The following is an 8,711-nucleotide window of genomic DNA, read 5'->3' as shown; positions in this document are numbered from 1 at the left end:
TATCATTCAAATTGTATACAATATAGCTTAACCATGTTCTATTCACTTGTTCTTCTCCTCCCAGGTCATTTCAAACCTCTCCACCTATCTAACTTCCCAATCAGTTTTGAAGGAGCACAATCTCCCCCCCCCCTCTCAGAAAAAAAAAAACCACCAAAATCAAAACAAATAAACAACTGGATACCAAACAAAACGCTTACCAAAACAGGGTGTCTATTTTGTGTTGGCCAGTACACCTGGGCATGGGGGCTGCCCTGAACTGTGGTTGATATAATCAATGTTATGGAGCAAACATTAATGTCTTCATTATCTATGTGCTTTTACTTTCAATTTTTAAAAATATCACTGACTAACAAGAGAGGCAATGGTTTCGTGATTTCCTAGCTAACTGACTTTACAGTACTATGCAGTGTTAGCCAAGCACAAATGCACATATCCCTTATGTGGTACTCTTCAGTAATAACTGCTGAGGACTCCAGCGTTAAGTTCTCATTTCCTGCCAGTGAAGTAGTAACACTCAAAGCTCTGTATTTCTAGCAGCGACCTTAGCATTTAAATCATTCAGCAAATTGCTAAATAAGCTCCCAAGCATCAAAGTACCAAGAAGAAGCTGAACATCTATCTGGGGAGAAAAATCCTCCCCAAATAATTATTACATTCACATCTTGCTGAGTTATAACTGCAGTGCACTCAAGCAGTGTGTGGCTCAACCTTGGTTCTTTATCCCATATGGCATCAGAGTGGACCTTTTCTCTCCACATAGCGATTCTAGAGACATAAAGTGCACGCAGGGAGGGGGAAAAACATAGCTTTAGGTAATACCGCAGCACCTGTCTTATGAAAGCACAAATGTCCATGGACTCCATAGGCGGCATTTGAGCTTTCCTTTAGGGCTTATTTTTATGGGAGAGGAGATTACTTTTATTGAGTGACTACAGCAGGCAGACAAGCACAACCTCTTTGCCTGCTCAGGGCTGCTTCTTCTAAACTTGTGTCTTCTCTACCCTAGATTTAACAGAATTATGGTCTTCAGTCCCACATAGCATGAGTAGGATATCATGACACTAAGCTTAAAGCTGTTATGCCAAGTTTGATAGCTTTTACCTCTAGGCTAAGAAGGAATGAGAAAATATAAAGTGACGGCCTGGACTTTATTTGAATTTCTGAAGGCTTACCTAGTGTACTAAGTTCCTACATATGTCTAGAGAATATCAGCAAGGCTGTCAAGTTCTCATGCTAAAAATGTCACGCAACCGCACAGCAGAGGAATCTTCCTAGGACATTTAAGGGTAGCAGATGCAGGTCTTTGATAAACTGATCCGAATTTAAGAAATAGGGCCTCCAAATTCAAGAACTACTTGAATCAATGAGTACCTACATTGTTTTCATGCATGTGCACACATTGAGCACGTGGTGGTCCACACATCTGTCAGCCAAAGCAAAAGAAGCCATTCAGAAAGATATGCGTAACTGAAACCTGCCCTTTTTTCTACAATTCTCTGTGGCTTTCGCGTGGTTTATGCTTTGTGATATCTATCTTATAGGTTTACATTGCCACATGAGGGTGTCGCTTTGAATTATTGCTAAATTAATAGACCTGCAAGACCAGGTTTAAGTAGAAGGCTTATGAAAGTGTTTACGGCAAGATCTACCAGGCTTCAGGCAGGATTAAACTTGACTTTTTATGGTTTGGGATTGAATTGTTTAATGAACCAATAAGCACTTTATTTTCTGCCTTCAGCCATACATTTTTAAATGATGCTTAACTATTTATCATCAATGCAGTCTGCCACAGGTAGTAAATATCTGAGCATATGTGAAACCCAACCCTTCAAGAAAGTTATGCTTTGTGTCCAGTGGAAAATACAAAACAATTTTAGACTAATGTTTCCAATACATTCGTGGGATTAGAAGCATTATTTTCAATGTACCAAACTATTGGGAACTTACATTTAGTCCTAAGAATGTTTAGACAAAGATAAAATTTGAATAATGCTAATTGCATTCTTTCTTGTAAATCAAAAGCAAATGCTGTGATATACACTAATCAGGACCTTCAAAAGTATGCTCACTTGTTTCCAAAAACCAAAAAGGGGAGATAGGAGAAAGGTATAAAACACTATTGCATGTATTTGAAGACCTAGCAAGAAAGAGTCTTTTACAAAGTACTTGGCGTGCTGAGAAATCAAATTATGAATGACTTCAAAAATCAAAAGAAGAGTCATTTCTAGGGGTGTTTTCAGAGCCAGTACACAGAATTTGGCAATGTTATAGCAGGAATTCTGGTCACGTGGATTCAGAAGAACAGAGGGATTATGATAATGACAATTGCCCACTGGAAACTGCGTACTGTGTTTCATGGAAAAACTACCCCATAAGAAAGTGTTCTACATCTACTGTATGAAGGATTTCTTAAACACACGGTTGCTAAATAATAAAAATCACAAACTCTGCAAAACTTAAAATGTCACCAGGCATAATGGCACATATCTATAATCCCAGCACTCCAGAGGTTTAGGCAAGAAGACTGTCATCAGTTAAAGGACAGCCTGGGATACACAGTAGTACTAAGCCAAGCAAAAATGCATAGCCAGATCCTGCCTTAAGAATAAATAAATGAGCAAATTAATAAACAAAACATCATTTTGTAAACATTAAGTGAAAATCTTTCATTAAATGGAAAATACTTATATTTGTAGAATATCTTAGTCTTGACAGTGATACAACTATATCATAGTTTAATCTTCAAAACAAGATGAGGAAAGAGTTAAAGCTATCCCAGTAAGCAAACTCATGTAAGGCTCTAAAGACAGTAAATTTCAGAACAAAGAATTACATACACATCTTCAGAATACAAAATGTGGGGACTTCATGGTATATTCAGTATTGAGGATTCCATCAGAAGACTTCTACAAATTAAACTACTTTGAGATTGAGTTTTGTCCCAATCAGAATGGCTAAGATGAAAAAGGTTGCAATAAATGCTGGCTTCCAGGTGGAGAAAGAACTATTATTAATTTCTGGTGAAAAATACAAACTGGTGTAACCACCATAGAAATCAGAGTGGAGATTCCTCAAAAATGAAGAAATAGGCTTACCAGCTGTACCACTCTTGAACATGTGCCCCAAGGACTCTATATCTAACTATAAAGACACCTGTTCATTCATGTTCCCTGCTGCTCTATCCACTATTGCCAGATGCCCATCAACTGATGAACAAATAATTAAGTGTGGCATCATTTATGCAGTGGAAACTAACAATTAAATGGATGGACCTGGAAATAATCATCCTGAGGAGGTCAACCAGGACCCAGAAGACAAACATCATATGTTTTCAGTCATTTGGAGTTTATAATTTCATTCTTTCAAGAGTTGTGTTTCTCCCTAGTTGCTAAATTCATATGTGGCAGTACAAAGAGTACTAAGCTTTGGAGTAAACAGAAAAATTAGACTGATTCCATTACTATAATTAATTACTCATAGGCAACTTACTTTGCCTTAATTAACTTCTTTCTGCATATATAAGAAAAATCTGTAAACTATAATAAGCTCATACATCCACTGAATAAAAAAATAAAGTAATAAATGCTAAATGGTGACAGTGTACTAGAAATTTGAGCTGATATGGTTTATCTAGTTTATCTCCATATCCTCAAAAGCCTGGCACTACATGCTTTGTAATAAATACTCAGTATGTTTCTTATAATTGGTACTAGAACTTCTAAGTAAGCCACAGTGTCCATGTGCAACAGCACATAAACTAATCAAACAACCCGATGCTTTGAAAAATAGTTTGTTTCGTTATCGTTTGTTGTTTGAATGTATGAATGCACAGATTAGTCAGTAGTGTAAAGTCAGGTAACAATGAAGCTCCTGATTTTATTAAAATATATTAAGACATTAAAGAGAAAAACTGAGGCTACTCAAAAACATTAACACTTTTCTCATGGGGTGGGGATATAGATCAGATGATAGCATACATTCAAAGCCTGCATGAAGCCTTGACTTTGATCCCAAACCATACAAACCACACTATAAACCTATAATCCAAACACTTGAGAATTGAGAAAGAAAGATTAGAAGTTCAAAATCATCCCCTTAGCTGCACACATCAAGTTTAAATGGCCAGCACAGGCTACATAATACCTCACCTCAAAAAAAAAAAAAAAAAAAAAAAAAAAAAAAAAAACCCTATTCTTTTTTTTTTTTAATTAGGTATTTATTTCATTTACATTTCCAATGCTATCCCAAAAGTACCCTACCCACTCCCCCACTCATTCCCTACCCACCCCCTCCCACTTCTTGGCCCTGTAATTCCCCTGTACTGAGGCATGTAAGTTTGCACGACCAATGGGCCTCTCTTTCCACTGATGGCGGACTAGGCCATTTTCTGACTCATGTGCAGCTAGAGACACGAGCTCCATGGGGGTACTGGTTAGTTCATATTGTTGTTCCACCTATAGTATTGCAGAACCCTTTAGCTCCTTGGGTACTTTCTTTAGCTCCTCCATTGGAGGCCCAGTGATCCATCCAATAGCTGACTGTGAGCATCCACTTCTGTGTTTGGAGGCCCCAGCATAGTCACACAAGAGGCAGCTCTATCTGGGTCCTTTCAGCAAAATCTTGCTAGTGTATGTAATGGTGTCAGCGTCTGGAAACTGATTATGGGATGGATCCCTGGATTTGGCAGTCTCTAGATGGTCCATCCTTTTGTCTCAGCTCCAAACTTTGTCTCTGTTACTCCTTCCATGGGTGTGTTGTTCCCAATTCTAAGAAGGGGCAAAGTGTCCACACTTTGGTCTTCGTTCTTCTTGAGTTTCATGCGTTTAGCAAATTATATCTTGTATCTTGGTTATCCTAAGTTTCTGGGCTAATATCCACTTATCAGTGAGTACATATTGTATGAGTTCTTTTGTGATTGGATTACCTCACTCAGGATGATGCCCTCCAGTTCCATCCAATTGCCTGGGAATTTTATAAATTCATTCTTTTTAATAGCTGAATAGTACTCCATTGTGTAAATGTACCACACTTTCTGTATCCATCCCTCTGTTGAGGGGCATCTAGGTTCTTTCCAGCTTCTGGGTATTATAAATAAGGCTGCTATGAACATAGTGGAGGATGTGTCCTTCTTACTGGATGGAACATATTCTGGATATATGCCCAGGAGAGGTTTTTCGGGATCCTCCTGTAGTACTATGTCCAATTTTCTAAGGAACTGCCAGACTGATTTCCAGAGTGGTTGTACAAGCTTGCAATCCCACCAACAATGAAGGAGTGTTCCTCTTTCTCCACATCCTCGACAGCATCTGCTGTCACCTGAATTTTTTATCTTAGCCATTCTGACTGGTGTGAGGTGGAATTTCAGGGTTGTTCTGATTTGCATTTCCCTGATGATTAAGGATGTTGAACATTTTTTCAGGTGCTTCTCTGCCATTCGGTGTTCATCAGCTGAGAATTCTTTGTTTAGCTCTGAACCCCATTTATAATGGGGTTATTTGATTTTCTGGAGTCCACCTTCTTGAATTTTATATATATATATTGGATATTAGTCCCCTATCTGATTTAGGATAGGTAAACATCCTTTCCCAATCTGTTGGTGGCCTTTTTGTCTTATTGACAGTGTCTTTTGCCTTACAGAAGCTTTGCAATTTTATGAGGTCCCATTTGTTGATTCTCAATGTTATAGCACAAGCCATTGCTGTTCTATTCAGGAATTTTTCCCCTGTACAATCTTCGAGGCTTTTCCCCACTTTCTCCTCTATAAGTTTCAGTGTCTCTGGTTTTATGTGGAGTTTCTTAATCCACTTAGATTTGACCTTAGTACAAGAAGATAGGAATGGATCAATTCCCATTCTTCTACATGATAACTGCCAGTTGTGCCAGCACCATTTGTTGAAAATGCTGTCTTTTTTCCACTGGATGGTTTTAGCTCCCTTGTCGAAGATCACATGACCATAGGTGTGTGGGTTCATCTCTGGGTTTTCAATTCTATTTCATTGGTCTACTTGTCTGTCGCTATACCTGTACCATGCAGTTTTTTCCACAATTGCTCTGTAGTAGAGCTTTAGGTTATGCATGGTGGTTCCACCAAAGGTTCTTTTATACTTGAGAAGACTTTTTGCTATCCTAGGCTTTTTTGTTACTCCAGATGAATCTGCCAATTGCCCTTTCTTGGTTGAAGAATTGAGTTGGAATTTTGATTGCATTGAATCTGTAGATTGCTTTTGGCAAGATAGCCATTTTTACAATGTTGATCCAGCCAATCAATGAGCATAGGAGATCTTTCCATCTTCTGAGATCTTCTTTAATTTCTTTCTTCAGAGACTTGAAGTTCTTATAAAGATCTTTCACTTCTGTGAGGAGCCGCCCTCGCATTCGCCATTACAAGATGGCGCCGACATCCTGTGTTCTAAGTAGTAAACAAATAATCTGCGTATGTGCCAGGGTAGTTTTCCACTCCCTGTGCTCTGCCTTCCCTGTGACGACAACTCAGTCGATGGGCTGCAGCCAATCAGGGAGCGACACGTCCGAGGCGGAGGACAATCCTCCATAAAAAGGACGGGGTTTTGCCATTCGCTTCTCTTCTCCTCTTGCTCCTGAAGAAGTAAGCAATAAAGCTTTTGCCGCAGAAGATTCCAGTTGTCCTGAGCGTGTTCTTGCCAGTGGGGACAAAAGCTCTGGATACACTTCCTTAGTTAGAGTCACACCAAGGTATTTTATATTATTTGTGACTATTGAGAAGGGTGTTGTTTCCCTAATTTCTTTCTCAGCCTGTTTATCCTTTGTGTACAGAAAGGCCATTAACTTGTTTGAGTTGATTTTATATCCAGCTACATCAGTGAAGCTGTTTATCACGCTTAGGAGTTCTCTGGTGGAATTTTTAGGGTCACTTATATATACTATCATATCATCTGCAAAAAGTGATATTTTGACTTCTTCCTTTCCAATTTGTATCTCCTTGATCTCCTTTTGTTGTCTAATTGCTCTGGCTAGGACTTCAAGCACAATGTTGAATAGGTAAGGAGAGAGGGGATAGCCTTGTCTAGTCCCTGATTTTAGTGAGATTGCTTCAAGCCTTTCACTATTTACTTTGATGTTGGCTACTGCTTTGGGTTGGATTGCTTTTATCATGTTTAGGTATGGGCCTTGAATTCCTGATCTCTCCAAGACTTTTATCATGAATGGGTGTTGGATTTTGTCAAATGCTTTCTCCACATCTAACGAGATGATCATGTGGTTTTCTGTCTTTGGGTTTGTTTATATAATGGATTACGTTCATGGATTTCTATATATTGAAACATCCCTGCATCCCTGGGATGAAACCTACTTGGTGAGGATGGATGATTGTTTTGATGTGTTCTTGGATTAAGTTAGCGAGAACTTTATTAAGGATTTTTGCATCGATATTCATAAGGAAAATTGGTCTGAAGTTCTCTGTCTTTGTTGGGTCTTTTTGTGGTTTAGGTATAAGAGTAATTGTGACTTCATAGAATGAGTTGGGAATAGTACCTTCTGTTTCTATTTTGTGGAATAGTTTGTGAAGAACTGGGATTTGATCTTCTATGAACGTCTGATAGAACTCTGCACTAAACCCATCTGGTCCTGGGCTTTTTTTGGTTGGGAGACTATTAATGACTGCTTCTACTTCTTTAGGGGATATAGGACTGTTTAGATCATTAACCTGATCGTGATTTAACTTTGGTACCTGGTATCTGTCTAGAGACTTGTCCATTTAATCCAGGTTCTCCAGTTTTGTTGAGTATAGCCTTTTGTAGAAGGATCTGATGGTGTTTTGAATTTCTTCAGGACCTGTTATTATGTCTCCCTTTTCATTTCTAATTTTGTTAATTAGAATGCTTTCCTTGTGCCCTCTAGAGAGTCTGGCTAAGGGTTTATCTATCTTGTTGATTTTCTCAAAGAACCAGCTCCTTGATTGGTTGATTCTTTGAATAGTTCTTCTTGTTTCCACTTGGTTGATTTCACCACTGAGTTTAATTATTTCCTGCCTTCTACTCCTCTTGGGTGAATTTGCTTCCTTTTGTTCTAGAGCTTTTAGGTGTGTTGTCAAGCTGCTAATGTGTGCTCTCTCTAGTTTCTTTTTGGAGGCACTCAGAGCTATGAGTTTTCCTCTTAGGAATGCTTTCATTGTGTCCCATAAGTTTTGGTATGTTGTGGCTTCATTTTCATTAAACTCCAAAAAGTCCTTAATTTCTTTCTTTATTCCTTCCTTGACCAAGGTATCATTGAGAAGAGTGTTGTTCAGTTTCCATGTAAATGTTGGCTTTCTATTATTTATTTTGTTATTGAAGATCAGCCTTAGTCCATGGTGATCTGATAGGATGCATGGGAAAATTTCAGTATTTTTGTATATGTTGAGGCTTGTTTTGTGACCAATTATGTGGTCAATTTTGGAGAAGGTACCATGAGTTGCTGAGAAGAAGGTATATCCTCTTGTTTTAGAATAAAATGTTCTGTAGATATCTGTTAGATCCATTTGTTTCATAACTTCTGTTAGTTTCACTGTGTCCCTGTTTAGTTTCTGTTTCCATGATCCGTCCATTGGTGAAAGTGATGTGTTGAGGTCTCCCACTATTATTGTGTGAGGTGCAATGTGTGCTTTGAGCTTTACAAAAGTTTCTTTAATGAATGTGGCTGCCCTTGTATTTGGAGCATAGATATTCAGAATTGACAGTTCCTCTTGGATGATT

Source organism: Mus musculus, chromosome 12 (genome assembly GCF_000001635.26).
Source record: "Mus musculus strain C57BL/6J chromosome 12, GRCm38.p6 C57BL/6J".
Taxonomy (NCBI): domain Eukaryota; kingdom Metazoa; phylum Chordata; class Mammalia; order Rodentia; family Muridae; genus Mus; species Mus musculus.
Note: the sequence above shows the minus strand (reverse complement) of the source record.